General features: G+C 41.5%; 1 protein-coding gene across 1 annotated transcript in view; it reads right to left on the bottom strand.

The window, feature by feature from the left end:
• The window catches only part of DNER (delta/notch like EGF repeat containing), a 390,912-nt gene that overhangs the window by 206,075 nt on the left and 160,592 nt on the right, over positions 1-24,245 (bottom strand). The gene's annotated exons all lie outside the window — the stretch shown is intronic.

Genomic DNA, 24,245 nt, shown 5'->3' with positions numbered 1-24,245 from the left:
CATCACCTCCATCACTACCACCACAATCACTATCACCATCACAACCACTGTTACCACCATCATCACTATCACCACCACCACCATCATCACCACTACCACCATCATCATTACCATCTCCTCCATCACCACCACCATCATCATTACCATCACCACTATCATTACCTCCATCACCACCACCATAATCACCATCACCACCACCACCATCATCACTATCATCACCTCCATCACTACCACCACAATCACCATCGCCATCACAACCACTGTTACCACCATCATCACTATCACCACCACCACCACCACCATCATCACCACCACCACCATCATCATTACCATCTCCTCCATCACCACCACCACAATCACCATCGCCATCACTACCATTGTTACCACCATCAACACTATCACCACCACCACCACCATTATCATCACCACCATCATTATCATCACCTCCATCATCAACACCAACATCACCATCATCTCCATCATCACTATCATCAACAGCACTATCTGACAAACAACATCTATTTAAAGTTGGGTCCTGAATGAAACTTAGACTTATGTAGGTTTGAGGAAAAGGCTCTGGGAAAGTAGGTCCCTTGAGAAAATAGAAAATCCAAGATGCAAGCAAGACCATCATTTAGAGAGTCCCCTAACTCAGCACCTCTCATATCAAAACTTTGAAATAAATATTTGATTTAATTATTGCTACTTTTAAAAATTATAGTTAGAACTTTAAGGTTTAATGTTTAATGCTTAACAGTAAATATGTTAGACCTTAACATTAAAGGTTTAATATTTAAATAACAGTACATTCATAATAATATGATTGATGTTATCTGCCATTTTTAATAATTCATGAGCAAGTTCTTCTTTAAAAAGCTAAGCTCTAAGTGTGTGTATATATATATATATGTATCTATTGTGACTATAAGCATATATATATATGTGGGTAAATAAATGGGGCTATGGCTACAACTCATAGGATTAAAAGACACTTTTTTAAAAAGTATAACCAGTGACTAATAGAAATAAAATTAAAAAGTCCTTTTCAAATTATAAAATCCTCTTTTGAAGCAAAATTTACAACTGAGCTTATCAAATCTCTCCATGTGCCTATTTTTGACATTAAGTAATTTCCATGTCGGAGAAGGCAATGGCAACCCACTCCTGTACTCTTGCCTGGAAAATCCCATGGACGGAGGAGCCTGGTAGGCTGCAGTCCATGGGGTCACGAAGAGTCGGACACGACTGAGCGACTTCCCTTTCACTTTTCACTTTCATGCACTGGAGGAGGAAAGGGCAACCCACTCCAGTGTTCTTGCCTGGAGAATCCCAGGGACGGCGGAGCCTGGTGGGCTGCCGTCTATGGGGTTGCACAGAGTCGGACACAACTGAAGCGACTTAGCAGCAGCAACAGCAGCAATATCCATGTAGCAAAAAAAAGAAAATTCTCATTGCATATGAAATGGACACTTTTTTTCTTTTTTCTTTTAAATACTTATTAGTTATTTAGCTGCTTTGAGTCTTAGTTATAGCACATGGCATCTTCTGTTGAGGCGAGCATTATACTTCTCTCTAGTTGTGGCACACAGGCTTAGTTACCCCATGGCATGTGGGATCTTACTTCCCTGACCAGGGCCTGAACCAGTGTCCCCTGCATTGGAAGGCAGATTTTTAACCACTGGACAACCAGGGAAGTCTCTGCACGCATTTTAATGCCAATTCCTGAATACCCATTGGTAGATAGAGCATGAAAATTAATTTGTGCTTTCCTTTGAAATTTTGTTGACTCACAGAATGTACAACTGAAATTCTTCATTTATTTAATCTCTTTTTAAATGTCTATCTGATCACCTTTTCATAATCAGAATTGTATCACTTAATCTTCCATTAGTACACCTTCAACTCATCAAATACTACTAAATCAATTGCTAAATTACTGTAGAATTCACATACAATTGTCCACCATGTCCAGTTATTAATACCCAATAAATGCCTCCTGATTAATGACATTACCATGAATGCCAAAATAGTTAATCACTTCTCTGTGTTGATGTGAGAACAATGGGAGATTATAAATGCACAGCTAATTGGGCAACAGATGACTTTATAATATTAGGGAGTCAGGGGATCAGGCCTTCAAAGGAACTAAAATGAAAAGCTGCTGATTGACATGTTTACCTTCTTGGCTGTTGTGAGCATGATCTTTTGATTGTCTTTGCTCTAAGACTCCTCTTTGGTCCATTTTGAATCAAAATCCTACATGTAAGTGGCCACTGACAAGACAATCCTATAACTTCAAGGTCATATGGAAGACACGGTAACCTGAATTTACAACTGTTTGGTGAGATTTCTAATTTGAGATGCATTGGCTTCTTGAATTATGCATAACAACTTCATGTTTCTGTGCAGGTATTTATTGCCCTAAAAATAGAATGAGCCAGTGTGTTTCAATGAGGCCCCAGTGATGCGCCATGATTTGAAGGGAAAAATAGTAGTGGCGGGGGGGAGGTATGCAGAGGCTGACTCCAATTTAGCCTGTTTGGCTGGACTATTTCTGGCTCCTATTAGCATTCTCATCACAAGAAGAGTCACGCCCTCTGTCCTCAAGATACTCAGAAGCAGCCTTCTGTACTTGCTCTACTTTCAGGAGCTCCAGGAAAGTCTCCACAACTAGGGCCCTCTCCTATCTGGCTCACAAACCCCTGGAATCAGAATTACCTACAGAGTTTATTTAATAAACTGTTCTGTTGCCTCCACCCTGACCCAGGGAAGCCGAATCTCTGGGGATGTGGCCACAGATGCCTGTGGGTTTACCACCTGCCAGGTATGGAAGCTGCTGTCTTAAGAGTGACTTTGTTCCTGCCAAATTAATGTGCATGTATTACAATAGGGACTTTACATGGGAAGAATGTATTTATCAGCTCCTTCCATTCGACTCCTCACTGCCACTAGGATCTTCACATGGCCTCTACAGCCCAGCATGGGAGGCTCTTTGATCAGCTTCCCTCTCCACCACTTCTCCCCCTATCTTGCCCTTGCTCCCTGAGCTCCAGTTTTATGGCTTTGCTGCAGTTCCTCTGAGGCTATGCATTCTTTTCAGCCACAGGGCCTTTGTACACGTGGTTCCAGCTTTCTGCCTGGAAGGGTGTTCCACTGTCTTGTCAATTGCTGTTGTTATTTAGTCACTAAGTCGTGTCCTCCTGTTTGTGACCCCATGGACTGTAGCCCACCAGGCTTCTCTGCTCCATGGGATTCTTCAGGCAAGAATACTGGAGTAGGTTGCCATTTTCTTCTCCAGGGGATCTTCCCAACCCAGGGATCAAACCTAAGCCTCCTGCATCCCCTGCACTGGCAGGCAGATTCTTAACCACTGAGCCACCAGGGAAGCCTTGTTAATATCTCAAATTAATCATCTTTTTTCCAGGCAGCGATCACCACTGCCGTAATGTTAGGTCAGCTACAGTCAATGCACGGTGAGCTTATCAGAGCTGTCATTCCCTATTTATTTGTAGAATTACTTCTTTATTACCTGTCATCCCATTAACACATAAAATTGACAAAAGCTGATATTTTTGTTTTGTTCATTGCTCTATTGCCAGTGCCAAGCAGGTAGTTAAATCAGCCAGTGCTCAATAAACATTTGGGGGCAAAAGAATGAGGTAGAAAGAACAACAAGCAAGCTGAGTGTGGTGCCTGCAAATACTGGATACAGGAGAGACAAAGGACCAAAGAGAAACAAAAAAAAACAAAGCAGGTAGTGATCACAGTGACCCGGGCCAGCTTCCCTGATCTCCTGCTTTAGCTCACAGCCTCTGTGGATGCAGTCATCAATAACAGTGCTGACCATGGAGCTAAGTGGCTTTAACCCCACCCAGGAGTTACGTGAACACAGAGCCCCAGACCAATGTAGGCAGCAAGCCTCATGATAAGCCATGCCCTGCTCCAGACTACAAATAATACTTTCAATCCCGCTTTGGGGGCTGACCAAGAAAGAATAAATTATAGGCTGCCCTTGTTGCCAATCAACGCTCTCCCGAAATTAAATTCCTTAGTTCAACGTGACCATCAGCTCAGTGGGCTAATAAGGGTTTCCTTTATCTGTCCCAGAGCAGATTTTATTTATGCTTCAGTCTTTACGAAAGTCCTAGGAATACTATCTGATCATCAATTCTGTCTCAGCAGTTAAGGTAGCAAATTAAAAATTCTCTCCTTCTCTCTTACAACCTTTACCATTCGAAATACCAGTCTGACTGTGTTTGGACAGCCTGCATTCACTATTGGAAAATCTAACAGGAATCACAGTGTGTATGGCAGAGGTCCAACAGAAAACAAAAGGGACCTTTGTGCGTCTGTTCCCATTCGAAACAAAGAAAGAATAATCGAACCAGTCACGTGGGCCTCCGTCTTCTCAGAGCTGCCATTTCTGATGCTAATTGTAGGCCCAAATGACTAAGGAGCTGCCTGCCACTGAGGAGACCAGGCTCCCCAGAGTGAAATTCAAGCTTTGGAATCAGGCCCATTTGTAGAAGCCAATTACACTTTCACATTTTAAAGGGTATGCTTCTTAAAATAAAGACTATCACCTTAAAACAAAATTAATTCATCAATTTGCTGTTGGTTTTCAATTCATGAACATGATGTACTATATTCTCCATATAAATACTAGCAGTATTTCCAACTCTAAAAATTCTGTTTCTTTCCAAACTAATGGCTCATGTTTGTGTCTCCCTACATGCACCCTCTCACATGCTCCAAGCTGTACCTTTTATAAAAGGGAAATGGCAACCCACTCCAGTATTCTTGCCTGGAGAATCCCATGGACGGAGGAGCTTGGTGGGCTACAGTCCACGGGTCGCAAACAGTCAGACACAACTGAGCAACTTCACTTTCACTTTCACTTTCACCACTTATCAAGTCCTTTAAACCCTATATGCGCATATACATATCTGTGTCTCTTTATTTGCAGATCTATGTACAGATATGCATCTGTGTATGGCAACCCACTCCAGTATTCTTGCCTGGAAAATTCCATGGACAGAGGAGCTGGGCAGCCTACATTCCACTAGGTTTCAATGGGATACAACTGAGCATGCACACTATTTATACAACATATAGACATATGAGCATGAGTATGCACATGCAACTTTGTGGTATAAGACACGCATGTGTCTTTGTGTACAAGACACGTATGTGTCTCACACATATGTATGTGCACCTATTTGTGTATCTGTGTATGATGGATGGACAGACATAAGGGTGTTTGCATCTACATATCTCCACAATGTATTCTGGACTTCCCTGATGGCTCAAGGGTTAAGAAACTGCTTGTCAGTGCAGGGGACATGGGTTCAATCCTTGATCTGGGAAGATCAACTAAGCCAGATCAACTAAGCCCAGAGCAACTAAGCCAGTACATCACAAGTACTGAGTCTTGTAGAGCCTGTACTTGCAACAAGAGAACCTGTTGCAGTGAGAAGCCACTGCAGTGAGAAGCCCGCTTGCTGCAGCTAGAGAAAAGCTGGCATTGCAAGGAAGACCCAGCACAGCCAAAAATAAATAAAAGATATCATTAAGCACTCAAAAGAAATGTATTCTATACAGTAAGATAACATACACAAAATCTAAAACAAGCCCAAACCAAATGTTTCTGAGGGTCATCATCTCCTTGCAGGATATCCATCTGATTAAATCTCCAGGACAGCTGATTTCGAGCGTTCATTTTCACCACCAACAGCTACACCACAGATCTCACCGTGTAATCTCACCACCATTGTCAAGACCTGCACTTCTGCTGAAAAACTTGGGTCATCACTGCCTACAAGATAAATACAAACCTCTTAGCACAGTGCAACCCACTTCACGGTCTAGCTTCTACACCCTATCCTTTTCCTATGTTTCCATAGATGATTTTTTCAAGATTTTTTTGCTGTGGGCCATTTTTAAAGTCTTTATTGAATTTGTCAAAATATTGCTTCTGTTTTATGTCAGTTTTTATGTTTCAGTGTCGATCCCAAGGCATGTGGGACCTTAGCTTCCCAAGCAGGGATTGAGTCTGTACCCTTTGCACTGGAAGGTGAAATCTTAACCCCTGGACCGCCACCCCATTGTTTATTTACTGAAATCCGCTGCTCCAGACAAATTGATCCATTATTCTGAGGCATATGCATCCGCCCTCCCACATCACTGCTCACACCACTCCTCCTAACTGAACGTCTTTCCCTCTCAAACCGACACTGGAGTTCCAGACCAAGCTTGAGATAATACCTCAGGTCTAAAGCTGAACTTTTCCCTTGGTGATAACTCTTCCATTCCACATTCATGTAGCCCTTACAGGGACTATACAATCCATCTGATATTTAATATATTGAATACACTTCTTTGAATTCTCATTTACCATTTTGTGTGCAACATCGTTTCAAATCATTAATATCTAACAGGGGAAAGAAGCGCTTATTAGATTTACAATCTTTCTCTTACTTCCACTTCTCATGGGGAAGGACTCCTACTTCCTGGGTCAGTTCTCAGGCAAGTTCTTTGCAGTGAGAACCTAGATAATGGGACAGACAGAGAGAAGTAGAAGCAAACGATCAACAGAGAGGCTACACTGATACACAAAATAAACAGCTACAATAACCGGAAAAGAAAGGAAGGAAAAGCCTCGAAGACTGGATGGTGGGCTGAGATTTGGGGAAGCAAACACTGAAAGTGGGAGAGAGATTTCACAAACCAAGTGCCAAACACACTGGAGACTATTAAGAGAGCAGTGAGAGGGAGATAAGATTGATAAGATTTTTACAGCACAATAGAAATGTATTTTCCCCACTCCTATTCACATGCCTTCAAAAAGATGAATGAAGATTTTAAGTGCTCTTAATTCATGTTTTGGCTGCTAGACTGTGTTTATCTGAATGTGACTATGAATAAGATTGAACCACAGGACAACAAGATTTATCTTGGTTACATAATGAGTATGGCGTATGTCCTGTCTGAGTAGAGGCTAAAGCCCCTCAACGACAGAACTTGGCATCTTCTATATCCTTGCATTCACAGTTCTCAACACTGTGTCCTACACATGGTAATTAATCAATAAATAGTTGTTGATGATAAACACGTCTGTGGATGGATAAGCAGGTGAAACAGATCCTGCATTTTAACATGGTCACGTCCCAAAGGCTGTCATCTGTTATTAGTGATGTAGCCAGACAGTATTAGTCAGTGTATTTATTTAAGGAGATTTTCCATTTGTCTACCAAGCAAATATAACTTTTGTAGGTCAAACTCACAATTACAGCATTAAAACAGGACAGCCAAGAGAGCATTGTGCTTGTTGAGGATGCATGTGAATACCAAAAATATCATGGCATTCAACACCCAGATGTCAGACAGCATTAGAGGGAAAAAGGCAAGAGCGTCCTTCTGAAATGCAATCCTAATTATTTACATTCCTCACCAAAGACCAGACGACTTTCTCCAGTTGACATGCCCTACTTTGGTCCACTTACTTGCTGCTTTTAGGCTTTAGCCAGGATCTTTGTGAAAAATAATTACAACTACCATGACTTTGTGTCAAAAATGTAATGATCATCTCTAAAGCATCCCTGGTAGGTTTTCTAAATATATGCCTTTTCTGGAAAACCATCTGCCCCCTTCTCGTGGAAGAATTGACTTTGTAAAAAATCCATGATAAAAGGAACTTAACTCTCTACCAACAGCGGAAACAGTGGCTGACTTTATTTTGGGGGGCTCCAAAATCACTGCAGATGGTGATTGCAGCCATGAAATTAAAAGACGCTTACTCCTTGGAAGGAAAGCTATGACGAACCTAGACAGCATATTAAAAAGCAGAGACATTACTTTATCAACAAAGGTCCATCTAGTCAAGGCTATGGTTTTTCCAGTGATCATGTATGGATGTGAGAGTTGGACTATAAAGAAAGCTGAGTGCAGAAGAATTGATGTTTTTCAACTGTGGTGTTGAAGACTTGAGAGTCCCTTGGACCACAAGGAGATCCAACCAGTCCATCCTAGAGGAGATCAGTCCTGGGTGTTCATTGGAAGGACTGATGTTGAAGCTGACACTCCAATACTTTGGCCACTTGATGTGAAGAGCTGACTCATCTGAAAAGACCCTGATGCTGGGAAAGATTGAGGGCAGGAGGAGAAAGGGACGACAGAGGATGAGATGGTTGGATGGCATCACCGACTCAATGGACATGAGTTTGGGTAAACTCCGGGAGTTTGTGATGAACAGGGAGGCCTGGCGTGCTGCAATTCATGGGGCTGCAAAGAGTCGGACACGACTGAGTGACTGAACTGAACTGAACTCTCTACCTCCAGGACATTGAAATGGGAAAGCAAAATAATTTAAGAGAAGGAGATGGAAAAGGAATCAGGGGTTATAGTCTTACAGATTTTTTTTAAACTGACGATTAAATGAGAGAAATGTCACTAGAACTTGACAATGTAATGGGGGCATGAGAGCAGCAACCACATGTTCATTCCCCATCCTCCTGTCCCCATTTTGCTTTTACTCTGATGTGAAAAGTCAACGATCTAATGAAACCGTTCTATGTACCATACTTTGAGGTATAAATGCAAGTTTGTAATGAAACCACTTTAAATATCTTCTGCTTAAAGAGATCATACCATCCTTTTTCTGGAAACTGTGGTGGTCACTTTTGTCCTCGAGGAGATCCCTAAATGTCTCAGACTGCTAAGGTTGCTGCTCAGTTATATGTAAATTTCCAGTTGGATCAAGTTACAAGCATCTGGTCAAAAGTTGGAAGCAGGGCAAGGTGTCATTTCAAAAATAAACTAGCTATCATAAATGAAAACTGGAAGAACATTAAGAACAAATTGATAATATATTTCAATTTGTCATTAAAATGTGCAGACTCACTGATCCAATAGATTTCATACCTGGAAATGTAACCCAAATAGATCACAAGAAAAGATACAAAGAAGAAGTTATCATGATGCTTGAAATTCTGTTTAACAAGGCAAAAGAAAGGAAGAAAGGAAGGAGATAATTGCTTAACAATAGTGTATTGATTAAATCATAGTGCATCAATTCAGTGGAACACTATACAGTCATTAAGAAGAATACTAGGGTTTATATTTATTAACACAAAAGAATGTCAATGATACATGAAGTGAAAAAAAGCAAATAAACAGACAGCACACGAATGTGTTCTGTTTCTAAAAAAGCATGTTATGTACATGCCCACACTGCCATATAAGGAAAGTATCTGGAAGGAAATGCAACAAAATGTAAAAACTGGTTGTCAGTGGTGGGGGTGGGGGGTTACAGAAAGTACATGTCAGTTTCTCTTATTCTTGTGTGTACTACTTTTATAACAAGAAAGAGACAACAGAATCTTCTTTTATTTTCTAAAGGAGAGTAAACTGGAAAATTACATTCTGGTGAGGATAAAACCATACTCCCTTGGGTTTATATATTTAGCCTTGACAATCAGTCTCTCTCTCTTTTTCTCCCATCTCCTCCCACTCCCTCCTCTCTTCCTCCTTCTTCCTTCCTCTCTCCCTTTCCACTTGCTTAGAAAGAAGAAACAGAAGAGATGCGATCGAGGAGCAGGGAGATGGCTATAAAAAAGGCCATAAAAGAATCTACTTTCTCAGTTGAAATTTGCACTGAGAGAAACTAAGGAAAGCTTTCAATGGTAAACTGGCAAAGCCCTGAGAAAGTTTGTCTTTAAAAGAATCAGGGAAAAAAATTTTTTTAATATTTTAATCAAATTCAGTGGATAAGATGTGGGTTAAAATTCACTAGCACCGACTAAGTAAAAAAACTATTTCCTTCCAGAGTTAACAGGAAGTTCCCAGTAGTCCGGTGGCTAAGACTCCTTCTTCTACTTCTACTGAAGGGGGTGAAGGTTCGATCCCTGGTCAGGGAGCTAAGATCCTACATGCTGTCAGGACCTGCCCCGGCCCCTGGGTCATGGACAATGTACAGGCATCAGAGCTATGCTCTTTCTTTTTGGAAGCAAACGAAGGAAAACCTTGAGAACAGAAACTAAAGATTTAAAATTTTAAATGACCAAAAGTAAAAAAAAAAAAAACTAGTATCATTAAGTAAAAAGGCATTTCTTTCCAGTTAACAAGAAGTTCTTAAAAATATAAAAGTAATTTATATTACTTAATGTTTCAAAATTAATCTGCAAGTAAAACACGCTATTTTATTTTTTAAATAAAAGACTGAGAGAGAAGAAGAGAAAATAAGGAAGGCAGAATGGGAAAACAGAGAGAGGGAGAGTTTATGGTTATAAAGACATCTCTTGAGTTTGCTTCTGAAAATCAAGCAAACCCCCTCCTCCCCACTTAAGGCATCAGGCTTACGTAATAGGAGAATTACTTGCACCATCTCCTTTTTTACTTATTTTTTATTGAGGTGTAATTGACATACAACAGTATATCAGTTTCAGGGGTACAACAAAGCGATTTGATAGTTGTATTATTGCAGAATGACTAGCACAATAAGTCCAGTTAATATACATGATCATCCATAGTTACAAATGCTTTTTCTTATAAAAAGAAATTTTAAGATCTGCCCTCTTAGAAACTTTCAAACATGCAATATAGTATTAACTACAGTTACCATGCTGTGCATGGCATCATCAAGTTTACTTATTTTATAACTGGAAGTTTGTACCTTTTGACCCCCTTCATCCATTTCACACACTCTCCATACCCCACCCACTGTCTCTGGCAACCACCAACGTATTCTCCATAGGCCAGCAATCTGCCTTTCTGGGAAGCCTGATTCCAGGAGCTGTCTTGAAGGGTAGGAGAAATGTCTCATTTATCTTCACTCACCTGCCCCAATTCCACTACAGTCTGATTAACCAATGTTCAGTGGGGCCCAGTGAGTATTGTACTGTTAACTTTAGGGACCATGTGTATTTATAATAGAGTGATTTTTTAAAAAAAATATCTGGTTTATCACCACAGTCAGTAAGTACCAGTAAACAATGGTCACCATGACAATATTGAGGAAGATGGCAAAGCACTGTGGTTCAAAGCCAACTAACAACCAAAAATCCTAATAGTCATTACCAATTATAAAAAGAATAATCTTGATTATTAATAATATTGAAATGTGACTTCAATTTGAGTAAAACTTAAATTGAACAGAAATCTCCTAACTAGGTCAATGTGAGCTATAAAAATTTTATCTAAATTATGCCGTTCAGGACAGACTGTTTTTGTTCTCTTTCAACTATTGCCTTTATTTGAACATTCCCAAGTTTCTCCCCCCTGTAACAGGGAGTTCAATAGACCATATTCGACTGTGGCTTTAAAATGACCATGAAAAGTTGAAATATTTGCATTTTCTTTGTTAAATCTTAACCTTTTAGCAAAAGAAGATGTTAATGATTCTACAGCTGGTATCTTTTCCAAACTTTCTTTGACAGCGTTACCCCTGGTCTCCAGAGCAAGACATCTTAAAGGGCAAGGTGCAAAATGTAGCATTCCCAAAAGAATGATGAAAAGTTTTTCTTTCTTTCTTTCTTCTTCATTTGATCCTCTACTTTTAATGTAATAAAAGGGGGTAAAGTTTAAGTGTCACAGAGGTGGGCTATGAAAACTTAAAAAGAAATCTTAAGATTGGTACTGGCAACTGGAAATTTTCCTCATGTGGCATTTCCTGAGCAGAATAAATGTTACATATGAACAAAGTGTAGGGGCTTCCCAGGTGGCTCAAAGGTAAAGAATCTGCCTGCAATACAGGAGACACAGATTCAATCCCTGGGTTGGGAAGATCCCCCAGAGAGGACACGGCAACCCGCTCCAATATTCTTGCCTGGGAAATCCCATGGACTGAGGGACCTGGCAGGCTACAGTCCCTGGGATCACAAAGAGTTGGTTGACTCAACAACTCTTTGTGACAAATGAACAAAATATAATCACTCAGGATACCATGTGACCATCATGGTGCAAGGAGCAGTGACATGGTGCCTTCTCTCTAGACTTATATAGTCTGATTAAAGATACAAAATCAACATACCAAAAAAACTCTAAAAGGATAGGGAACAACTTAGACACTTATTTGTGTGAGGCTGGCTGCAAACTTGATTATCAAAGGGGTGGGTGAAATTTAAGTGGTTGAAAAGCAATGATTTCATAAAGGAGTTAGAAGAACGGAAAGAAGACAGGGCTGAGAAAAAAACGATGCCATCTACCCAGAGAGAGAAATAAATGGGAAACTTGCAGGACTGGAGCACCAAAGAAGTGATGCTTTTGAACTGTGGTGTTGGAGAAGACTCTTGAGAGTCCCTAGGACTGCAAGGAGATCCAACCAGTCAATCCCAAAGGAAGTCAGTCCTGAATAGTCTTTGGAAGGATTGATGCTGAAGCTGAAACTCCAATACTTTGGCCACCTGATGCGAAGAACTGACTCATTGGAAAAGCTCCTGATGCTGGGAAAGATTGAAGGCAGGAGGAGATGGGGACAACAGAGGATGAGATGATTGGATGGCATACTGACTCCATGGACATAAGTTTGAGTAAAGCTCCAAGAGCTGGTGATGGACAGGGAAGCCTGGTGTGCTGCAGTCCATAGGGTTTCAAAGAGTCAGACACGACTGAGTGACTGAACTGACTGACTGAACTGAATATCTGGAAAGGGTGACCAGTAATTCCAACCACAAGATTCAGAAGAGGGAAAAGACAGCCCCATTCCAGGCTGGCATCAGTGTGCAAGACCTAGGGGTGGTCCAGGCAGAACTGCTCCAAGTTTCAGGAAGACAAGATCCAGACCACAAGATGAGGGCCTACTATGGGCAGAGAAGCTGGACAGCATGACAGCCCTGAAAGGGAACTAGAGACAGTGCAGCCTTACACCTGCAAGAAATTAGATGTTACAAACATCTCTCCTCAAAGTCCGAGGAAGTTCAATACTTGTGGACTTAGAGAGGAAAATTCCAGCTCAATGTACATCCAAGGGGCCAGGGACCTCTGAGCCCCATGTTTGGATGGTATGATATATACTCCATCCATCTCCACCAATAAGAACTCATTAAATATTGTAGGCTTGTTGGAGGATGACCTGGAAACTGAGTCTTCATGTAACTAAGCAGGTCGGGAGAATGCAGGTTCTGACACTACGAGAATGAAAGTTTTGAAAAGTAATCAGGCAGCAACCTGGGTACAAGAAAGATGAGTTAAGACATTTTGGAGAACCAACCCTGCTTTACTGATTCAGAACTAGCGTGCAAATACCTATCCTCATACTAATGGTCTTAAAATATATCATACTCAATTAAGATACCATCAAGGTCTAGTATGGAATACGCTGAAATTTTAAGTGCCCCAATCAGTACCTTATTTCTTTATATCTTTATTTAGCCTATTAATGTAAGATTTGAGGGGCTTGCAGAAAACACATACCATGAAATGTGCTGTGCTTAGTCACTCAGTCATGTCCAGCTCTTCACAATCCCATGGACTGTAGCCCACCAGGCTTCTCTGTCCATGGGGATTCTCCAGGCAAGAATACTGGCGTGGGTTGTCATGCTCTCCTCCAGGGGATGTTCCCGATCCAGGGATTAAACCCAGATCTCCCACACTGCAGGTGGATTCTTTACCATCTGAGCCACCAGGGAAGCTCATACCATTAAATCAGTTCAGTTCAATTCAGTGGCTCAGTTGTGTTCGACTCTTTGTGACCCCATGGACTGCAGCATGCCAGCTTCCCTGTCCATCACCAACTCCCGGAGCTTGCTCAAACTCATGTCCATTGAGTTGGTGATGCCATCCAACCATCCTATCCTCTGTCATCCCCTTCTCCTCCTGCCTTCATCATTAACATTGGTCACTATGCAAAGCTTCAGAGTGCTTCAACCAAACTATGATGTTTTAAAAAAATCTCCTGTCCCTACTTTTCTATTCAAAATTTCCCCTTTGACTACTGCCCACCACCCTCACCCCAACCAGTGCAGTCCTCATGGAGTCCCCTGACTTTTGAGAACACTTTTGCCCAAATCCCTCTTTTCATCAAATTTATGGTATGAGACATTCAACTTCAGCTAAACTTTGAACTTCCATTTTAAAGGACAAATCTTATAGGAACAGTGTACCCAGAAGAGAAGGGAGAGAGTGAGCTCAAGAATAGAAAAATAGAGCTTTACTAAAAGCTTCTAAAAGACTTCCTGAAAAATCATGTCAAAGACTAGACTTCCTTTACCTGTTGAGGATAAATAGAGAACCCAGGACATAAATTCTCCCCTTTGAGCACTTAACTTTATGTGTATTTGTTCATGTTTAAGAAGCAGAGACATTACTTTGCCGACTAAGGTCCATCTAGTCAAGGCTATGGTTTTCCCTGTGGTCATGTATGGATGTGAGAGTTGGACTGTGAAGAAGGCTGAGCACCCAAGAATTGATGCTTTTGAACTGTGGTGTTGGAGAAGACTCTTGAGAGTCCCTTGGACTGCAAGGAGATCTAACCAATCCATTCTGAAGGAGATCAACCCTGGGATTTCTTTGGAAGGAATGATGCTAAGGCTGAAACTCCAGTACTTTGGCCACCTCATGCGAAGAGTTGACTCATTGGAAAAGACTCTGACTCTGATGCTGGGAGGGATTGGGGGCAGGAGGAGAAGGGGATGACAGAGGATAAGATGGCTGGATGGCATCACGGACTTGATGGACGTGAGTCTGAATGAACTCCGGGAGTTGGTGATGGACAAGGAGGCCTGGCGTGCTGCGATTCATGGGGTCACAAAGAGTCAGACACGACTGAGTGACTGAACTGAATGGAACTGAACTGAAGAAGCAGTTAGAAGAGTGGATGGGATTTTCCAAGGTTCTATTATGGGCTTGTTGAAATTAAAGCCTATTTCTATTTGTACTGACCATTTGTCAATTTTTAGCACTATTATTAAGTTATCTTAATTACACAGACTCCTGTGCCATTAAATTGTCACCCACTGCCCTTTGCACAGCCAAGAATAATCTTTTGCCTGTCCACTACAAACCCTGCCCCCATGCTCCTGGAAGAGTTAGCTGCTCCTTAGTCTTTGGCACACCCCTTGTCTCCTCCTTTGTTGCCCCTTGAACTCAGAGACCACACCTAAATCAATTTACCATTTACAGATAAGCTCACTGGTCATAGTAAACACCCTCTTCCAACAACACAAGAGAAGACTCTACACATGGACATCACCAGATGGTCAACACTGAAATCAGATTGATTATATTCTTTGCAGCCAAAGATGGAGAAGCTCTATACAGTCAACAAAAACAAGACCAGGAGCTGACTGTGGCTCAGATCATGAACTCCTTATTACCAAATTCAGACTTAAATTGAAGAAAGTAGGGAAAACCACTAGACCATTCAGGTGACCTAAATGAAATCCCTTATGATTATACAGTAGAAGTGAGAAATAGATTTAAGGGCCTAGATCTGATAGATAGAGTGCCTGATGAACTATGGACGGAGGTTCATGACATTGTACAGGAGACAGAGATCAAGACCATCCCCATGGAAAAGAAATGCAAAAAAGCAAAATGGCTGTCTGGGGAGGCCTTACAAATAGCTGTGAAAAGAAGAGAAGCGAGAAGCAAAGGAGAAAAGGAAAGATATAAGCATCTGAGTGCAGAGTTCCAAAGAATAGCAAGAAGAGATAAGAAAGCCTTCTTCAGCGATCAATGCAAAGAAATAGAGGAAAAAAACAGAATGGGAAAGACTAGAGATCTCTTCAAGAAAATTAGAAATACCAAGAGAACATTTCATGCAAAGATGGGCTCGATAAAGGACAGAAATGGCCTGAACCTAACAGAAGCAGAAGATATTAAGAAGAGGTGGCAAGAATACACAGAAGAACTGTACAAAAAAGATCTTCACAACCCGGAAAATCACGATGGTGTGATCACTCATCTAGAGCCAGACATCGTGGAATGTGAAGTCAAGTGGGCCTTAGAAAGCATCACTATGAACAAAGCTAGTGGAGGTGATGGAATTCCGGTTGAGCTATTTCAAATCCTGAAAGATGATGCTGTGAAAGTGCTGCACTCAATATGCCAGCAAATTTGGAAAACTCAGCAGTGGCCACAGGACTGGAAAAGGTCAGTTTTCATTCCAGTCCAAAGAAAGGCAATGCCAAAGAATGCTCAAACTACCGCACAATTGCACTCTTCTCACATGCTAGTAAAGTAATGTTCAAAATTCTCCAAGCCAGGCTGCAGCAATACATGAACCGTGAACTTCCTGATGTTCAAGCTGGTTTTAGAAAAGGCAGAGGAACCAGAGATCAAATTGCCAACATCTGCTGGATCATGGAAAAAGCAAGAGAGTTCCAGAAAAAGATCTATTTCTGCTTTATTGACTATGCCAAAGCCTTTGACTGTGTGGATCACAATAAACTGTGGAAGATTCTGAGAGAGATGGGAATACCAGACCACCTGACCTGCATCTTAAGAAATATGTATGCAGGTTGGGAAGCAACAGTTAAAACTGGACATGGAACAACAGACTGGTTCCAAATAGGAAAAGGAATACATCAAGGCTGTATATTGTCACCCTGCTTATTTAACTTATATGCAGAGTACATCATGAGAAATGCTGGACTGAAAGAAACACAAGCTGGAATGAAGATTGCCGGGAGAAATATCAATAACCTCAGATATGCAGATGACACCACCCTTATGGCAGAAAGTGAAGAAGAACTAAAAAGCCTCTTGATGAAAGTGAAAGAGGAGAGTGAAAAAGTTGGCTTAAAGCTCAACATTCAGAAAATGAAGATCATGGCATCTGGTCCCATCACTTCATGGGAAATAGATGGGGAAACAGTGGAAACAGTGTCAGACTTTATTTTTGGGGGCTCCAAAATCACTGCAGATGGTGACTGCAGCCATGAAATTAAAAGATGCTTACTCCTTGGAAGGAAAGTTATGACCAACCTAGACAGCATGTTCAAAAGCAGAGACATGACTTTGCTGACTAAGGTCCATCTAGTCAAGGCTATGGTTTTTCCTGTGGTCATGTATGGATGTGAGAGTTGGACTGTGAAGAAGGCTGAGCACCCAAGAATTGATGCTTTTGAACTGTGGTATTGGAGAAGACTCTTGAGAGTCCCTTGGACTGCAAGGATATCCAACCAATCCATTCTGAAGGAGATCAACCCTGGGATTTCTTTGGAAGGAATGATGCTAAAGCTGAAGCTCCAGTACTTTGGCCACCTCATGCAAAGAGTTGACTCATTGGAAAAGACTCTGATGCTGGGAGGGATTGGGGGCAGGAGGAGAAGGGGACAAGAGAGGATGAGATGGCTGGATGGCATCACTGACTCAATGGATGTGAGACTGAATGAACTCCGGGAGTTGGTGATGGACAGGGAGGCCTGGCATGCTGGAATTCATGGGGTCGCAGTCAGACATGACCGAGCGACTGAACTGAACTGAACTGAATTGAACAGGGCCTGAGTGTGGATGTGTGGTAATTTGAACATTCTTTCACATGCTAGCAAAGTAATGCTCAAAATTCTCCAAGCCAGGCTTCAATGGTACATGTCCTGAGGACTTCCAGATGTTCAATCTGGATTTAGAAAAGGCAAAGAACGAGAGACCAACTTGCCAACATTCGTTGGATCAGAAAAAAAAGCAAGAAAACTCCAGAAAAACATCTACTTCTGCTTCATTGACCATGCCTTTGACTGTGTGGATCACAACAAACTATGGAAAATTCTAAGTGAGATGGGAATACCAGACCACCTTACCTGTCTCCTGTGAAACCTGTATACAGGTCAAGAAGCTGAAGCTGAAGCTCCAATCCTTTGGCCACCTGATGTGAAGAGTCAACTCATTAGAAAAGACCCTGATACTGGGAAAGATTGATGGCAGGAGGAGAAGGGGATGACAGAGGACAAGATGGTTGGATGGCATCACTCAATGGACATGAGTTTGAGCAAGCTCCAGGAAATGGTGAAGGACAGGGAAGCCAAGTGTGCTGCAGTCTATGGGATCCCAAAGAGTCACACACGACTGAGTGACTGAACAACAGCAATGCCTGAGAAATAAGGCATTCAATGCAGATTTTCAAAACTAATAAGAAAGATTTCTCACAGCTCTGCTGCTTGCTGCTGCTGCTGCTAAGTCACTTCAGTCGTGTCCAACTCTGTGCGACCCAATAGATGGCAGCCCACCAGGCTCCCTCATCCCTGGAATTCTCCAGGCAAGAACACTGGAGTGAGTTGCCATTTCCTTCTCCAATGCATGAAAGTGAAAAGTGAAAGTGAAGTCGCTCAGTCGTGTCTGACTTAGCGACCCCATGGACTGCAGCCTACCAGGCTCCTCCACCCATGGGATTTTCCAGGCAAGAGTATGGGAGTGGGGTGCCATTTCCTTCTCCAGGGGATCTTCTGGACCCAGGATAGAACTCATGTCTCCTGCACTGGCAGGCAGGTTCTTTACCACTGACCACCTGAGATGGCCACAACAGCGTAATGAGTTGGTTCTAAAAGAGATACAGATGTCTCTGAGAATGCAATGAAGTTTGACCTTTCTCCTAAGAAGGCTGCACAAATGCACAAGTCTATAGTGCATTTTAAGAGCTTCTTGGACTCTGTGAAGTGACCTTTGACCCCACAACTATTGCAAAACAAGGGGCCAACTGAGCCCAAACTAGGAACTTCTACCTATGAATAACAGCATCCAGCCACTGGATGCATATTGAAATTTTCATATTTTAAAAAAACATACCAGAATAAACAGACTACAAAAGATTGTATCTCCAAGGAAGCATCATGATGTCACTGAAAACAAATGCAGTGGGTAAGTCCATGAAGATTTAAACCCCCGGGGCTGTGAAGGTCTACTGTACCAAAGCCATCTTATTACCTCAGTAAAAGTCTCAACCCTCATTGTACCTGCTCAAGTACTGAGTTATTTCTCCTTATTTCTCAAGAGAAGAAAATCAATAAAAAGCACTGCTTTGCAAGTTATCATTTTGCAAGATCAGAATCTTTTTTAACTGAAAATTCAGAATCAAGGAAATATAAAGCAGTCTACAGCTCCCAGGTGGCACAAAATCGTTGTGGGCAGACTGGGATCATTTCTAATCAAGTTATGATGTCAGTTACAAAGATCTGGAAGTCACTGATTTCCAGTGGTTAATCTGTTATTGAGTGCAAGCTCACAGAAGAGATGAGGTCCAGCTGACCAAGAAGATGGTAGACTAATGTCTCAAAATAACCATCTTATCAAGGTCTGGATGCCAGTTTTTTTTGTTTTTATTTTTATTTTTTTGTAGATCAGAGATGCAGAGATGGGGAGGGTGGGCAGGGGGAGATGAGGAAACAAAGTAAAAAAGCCATTAATCTTGTAAGTATGTCCTAGAATGACAAGGCTCAGGCAGGGGATGTGTTAGTTTCTTCCTTTCTGTACCCATCCACAGGTGGACAGTGTCCTGAACAAAGGCACTTCAGTTTAACAGGCAGGCAGAGGGGCAGAATTCTCTGAGGCAGGTCATTATGTATGATTATAATAACAAAAACAACAGAAAGCAACTCAAAGAAAGTTTCAACATGGAGTCAGAATTGGCTTTTCTCTGCAACAAGTCTATTAGCTATAATCCTGAAAAAGTGATCCCAGCTCCTAAAAGGACAGCACTATTCCTTCCTTTGTAAAGTTCAAATAGATCAAAAGTTATAAGAGCAGGGTTTTTTTTTTTTTTGTAAATTATAAACAATATACCATTGGTCTAGATAAAACAGAAATGTATTTCCTTTTAAAATATAAATTAGAGATTAAAAATATACTAAAAACTGTAAGAAAGAATGGTACAAATGTGGTCAAAGTGATGAAAAAAAATAGTAGGTAATGAGCAGGAAAAGATAATGAGGAAAGTGAAAGAAAGCAAATACAAGCAGCTAGACCACTGAAAAGAAAAGAAAGAATGGAGAGAGGATGAGCTGGAGGGAAAGAAAAATAAAATCAAGGAAGAAGAAAGATAAAATATCAGATTGAGGAAGCAACAACTACAAACCATAAAAGAAAAAAGTAAGAGGGCAAAAAGTAGTGTTTCTCTGAGCAAATAGGTCGATAAGAAGCATCAGTAAAGCACACATGCCCTGCTGGGTTTTCTGATCAGGAAGAGAAATAACTATGAGGATCTTCTGGAGTCATCTGTGTGTCTGTAGGAATTTGTAAGAGTTCACAGATATTTGAGATTTGGGAGTCCATGTAGAGTAGAACTTCAGCTGGCTGGTTTTCTCCTGTGCAGCTCCAAGTAAGGAGAGTTTAAATGAGGTTTTCTTTGTTTCTTTCTTTTTGGCCAAGCTGCACAGCTTTTAGTTCCCGGACCAAGGATCAAACCCCAGGCCCATCACAGTGACAGCGTGGAGTCCTAATCACTGAACTACCAGGGAATTCTCTAACAGACAGATTTGGCCATCTGAGGAACAGAGAGGGTGGGAGGGTGGAAGAGGTCCAGGTGGGGAAGGTAGTAGGTGACTGGAGCAGAGGTCCATTGAGTATATGTTACTTGCTCAGTTGTGTCTGACTCTTTGCAACCCGTGGACTGTAGCCTGCCAGGTTCCTCTGTCCATGGGATTTTCCAGGCAAGAATACTGGAGTGGGTTGCTACTTCCTCCTCCAGAGGATCTTCCCCACCCAGGAATCAAACTTGGGTCTCTTGCATTGACAAGAGGATTTTTTACCATCTGAGCCACCAGGGAAGCCCCATTGAGTATAATCGGAGGAAAACGTGCCTAAGGACAGGTGACAAGAGGAAATAAAAGCTTAGAGAAGGAGTCCAGTGGGGCTTTCACCCTAAGGAAATGGAGACCTCCGACAGCTCTCCAACCCAGAGAGCTGGTTGGCTCCACCTCCTGAGATCATCCATCAAGGCAATGTCTGCAAGCAACAGCAAGTAATACAAAACTGAAGAAAGACCATACATCAGTCAGGCAAGCCACAAGTACATTTCATGGAAATGCACCTGGAACGATGAATCTTTCCTACTTGGGAATCCAGAGCACTGGGTGAATGGATCCTCACAGAGGTAAGAGCACCTCAGACACCTCGCAGGGAGAAGGTGCGAAACAAGGTCAATTTAGTTCTTTAGTGCAAGTGGTGTGCTAGTCATGTCCGACTCTTTGCAACCCCATGGACCGTAATGCCAGGCTCCTCTGTCCTCCTCTTGCCTGGCATTCTCCAGGCAAGAATACTGGAGTGGGTGGCCATTCCCATTCTCATTCCCGAAGCAAGTATCGAACCCAAGGTCTCCTGCACTGAGCCACCAGAGAAGCCCCTTTAACCCAAAAACATTGCCTAAAGCAAATAAAATATTTGGAAAAGACACATTTAGGGAAAACAGAAAGGATAATTAAGAAGGTGAAAGAGCTGAAGTTGGGTGGACTACACAGGAGCAAAGGGGCTGGTACACTGAGGCCCAGAGGGAAGAGCTACCCGTTGTGTACAATATTAAGTCATCTCTTTCTTTCGATGAAACAGTATAAATATTCATAAGGTCATGCCAATGGAGGAAAACTGGAAGAAACTGAAAGGAGTAGCACTGAAAAGGTCAGAGATAAATACATTCTCATCATTGGAATGTGTAGAATATTAATGTGAGACTCAGTGACAAACTTTAGAAAAGAACATTTATGGAAAGCTGGTAATAGCAACCAAATTTGTCTCTCAAAGACACAAAATGGGCTCCTCTGCTCTGTTGCAGAGAAATATTAAAACTCCTGGGAACCTCAGTTATGGACAGGAATCTACCAGGAGTGAGGGAAAGAAGGCGGTTCCGGAGGCGGCCTCAGGCTTCTTTCTAGGAAGAAGCAGCAGTGACTGACAGCGCCACGGCTCTGCAACTGTCCTCTCCCTTCCACACGGAAGCTTTCCCCATCTGCACTGGCATCCCTTCATTCATCCATCAAACAAATGCCATTGTATCCTTCAATATAGTTTTTTGGTTCTTAGCTAAGATGTAGTCATACCTACAGAGTCCAGTATTGTAAAAAAAAGAAATTATTATAAGAAGTTGCTTTTTAAAAAATTAAACTCTCAAAAAGAAAGTTAAAAACACATCAATGTAGGAAGCAGAAGGCTTCCACAATGATTACAAAAGCAAAATCTTGTTTCTTTAAGACAAAAAGAATTTGTAAAAGAAGTAGCTGGCAATGTGTAGGTGTCACCAAACTCTCATTGAGGAAGCAGACGTTTTCTCTCAGAAGGAGCTTGTGAAACACGACTCTACCTTTAAAAAGAGTAACACTAAAAGCCACATAAAATAGGAAGCTCTAGAGAGGAAATTTAAAAAGATATCAGATCATAAATTTTCACAATGGAAAATAATGATTTGGAGAAATAAAGGATCAAAATCATGGTCTCCTCATCATAACCTATGTAAGTTTTGAGAAAGAATTCCTTACCTGAGTTATCAATATGTTAAATTAATTTTTTGGAAATTACTCCTCCAAGGAACAATTCAACCAAAAGCATGCTTTTCTGTGAAATTTTCTGCTAGCAAAAGGAACACAAGTTATGCTGGAGTTCATAAAATTCCTTGTATCTCAAAAGAATAAATTAATATTAACATTAGAAAATCTTTCTCTATTAATATTTATCCCTACTCCCATTGTCAGTCTAAATCACAGTTATGTTACTACCCAAAGTAATATAAAATGTAAGATAACATTTCAAGTGTATATATTTTGGCAAAATTAATGACATTTTAAAGAGTAGTAACAACTCATACATTTTCTTGAAAGAGCTTCATGTCATAGAACAGGCTAATCTACTAAAAAGAAAACCTTACAAGCTTAATATAAAATTAAATTGAAACTATATATCAAAATATGCAAACCATTTCCTCTTAAATAAATTGTTACAACAGACATGGATGCAAATAATAGTTACTTGCATCAGGGAGAAAAATTGAGATTTGACTGTTGACAACACTTCATGACATACTTTCTAATAATCTACTATCCATCTTAATAGCCAAAAATGGGTCCAAAGTTGATTACTGTCCCTCTCACCAGCATGTCCACGTCCCAAGCTGATTTCTTTTTCACCTTCTCTCCATCCAGTAAAATCCTTGCCCTTACCCCCAGTTAGATTTCTAAAGATTAGGAAATGACCTTATCATCAGAGAAGGACCCAATATAAAATAACACTATAAATTATATGAGTTGAGGATTTTATTTTCCCAGTTTATCTTCATTATATTTGCATCAGACACATCTCTTGGAGAATACATCTTAATGCTTCTATTTAGTTTAGCAAAATATTTAGTGTACCTTAGGAAACAATGGTGAAATTAACCAAAATCATCCCTAACATTTGTAATTTATACTTTTACATCCATTTTCATTACACCTTTTCAACACCCCTGCGAGACAGGTGCTGCCTCTGCCCTCTGGCTCCCCCATCCTCCAGGTGAGGACTGTTGGAGAATGCGACTGAACAGGACAGGGTACCAAGAGCAAGAAGCAGCAGCTATGTGGGCGCACTGGACTGGGATTGGCAGAGTCTAAACTTGAGCTTGTGTCTTTGAGCGGCAGCTGTAGGATGGCACATGTCTGAATACAGTCAGGATGCTACTGGCATGCTAAGGGGCTGGACTTCAAGTCTATCCCTGGGATGAAGACACTTGGCAGGACAGAGTCCGAAGGCTAAGCCAGGGGAAGTCTTGTGGGAACTGCCCAAGTGTAGCCCTTGAGGGGGCAGGAGGTAAGAGGGGTAGAGGAGGTCAAGAAGAATCACACTTTCTGAAGGCCATTACTCCTCCAGGACAGAGGAATCTAAAAATCGGCTAGTTGGACAAGTGGCAGTTTAGAGAAGGTTAAATGACAGGTTTAACCATGTTCAAGAAAATGTGAAAACTCAGAAGTGACCCATGGAGGAAGGTGATGTGGGCAAGAGGGACCCCCAAAGAAACTTGGGATTCCCCTGAGTTATCCTGAGTCAGAGGCTCAGATGCAATCAAGTGCATGCTCAGGTGCTGAGCCCCTGCCTCTGGGTCATGCCAATATCAAGGGACAACCAAGCTTCCTCTGAGACACTGACATTCACTGCCTCCAGTTGCCCACAGTTCCAGGAGAAAGAAGACTGAAGACAAAAACAAAGCCGAGACTCAGAGCGTTGGACGCTGATGACCACACACCGAGGATACTCTGCTCGGTGCTGGGATACAGTCTCCAGATTCCAGAGCCCACAATTTTCCCATTTTGAGCCACACTGGAAATTACATCTCAGAAGTCAATTTTGATTATATGTGA

Source organism: Oryx dammah, unplaced genomic scaffold (genome assembly GCF_014754425.2).
Source record: "Oryx dammah isolate SB20612 unplaced genomic scaffold, SCBI_Odam_1.1 HiC_scaffold_27, whole genome shotgun sequence".
NCBI classification, from domain to species: Eukaryota; Metazoa; Chordata; class Mammalia; order Artiodactyla; family Bovidae; genus Oryx; species Oryx dammah.
The sequence above is the reverse complement of the archived record's forward strand: the minus strand, read 5'-3'. Positions and strand labels throughout refer to the sequence as shown.